The 327-nt window shown below is 47.4% G+C and overlaps 1 protein-coding gene across 4 annotated transcripts in view; it reads right to left on the bottom strand.

Moving 5' to 3' along the window:
* Nucleotides 1-327, bottom strand: part of LOC113202820 (zinc finger protein 672-like) — a 7,504-nt gene that overhangs the window by 3,074 nt on the left and 4,103 nt on the right. The gene's annotated exons all lie outside the window — the stretch shown is intronic.

Below are 327 nucleotides of genomic sequence, written 5' to 3'. Positions count from 1 at the left end.
CCTCATGTGAACACTGAGTGTGGTGCTCTGAACGAAACTTTTGCCACAAGTCTGGCACTTGTAGGGTTTCTCACCGGTGTGTGTCCTCATGTGGTTAGAGAGGTGGATAGTTTGAGATAAAATCTTGTCACAAGTCTGGCATTTGTAAGGTTTCTCACCGGTGTGTGTCCTCAAGTGGTGACGGAGGTGGCTAGTTTGAGAGAAACTTTTGCCACAAGTCTGGCACTTGTAGGGTTTCTCACCGGTGTGTGTCCTCATGTGGTTAGAGAGGTGGATAGTTTGAGAGAAGGTCTTGTCACAAGTCTGGCATTTGTAAGGTTTCTCACC

This window comes from Frankliniella occidentalis, unplaced genomic scaffold (assembly GCF_000697945.3).
Source record: "Frankliniella occidentalis isolate FOCC.00 unplaced genomic scaffold, Focc_3.1 Scaffold28, whole genome shotgun sequence".
Lineage (NCBI taxonomy): Eukaryota > Metazoa > Arthropoda > Insecta > Thysanoptera > Thripidae > Frankliniella > Frankliniella occidentalis.
Note: the sequence above shows the minus strand (reverse complement) of the source record. Positions and strands in the feature narration are given on the sequence as shown.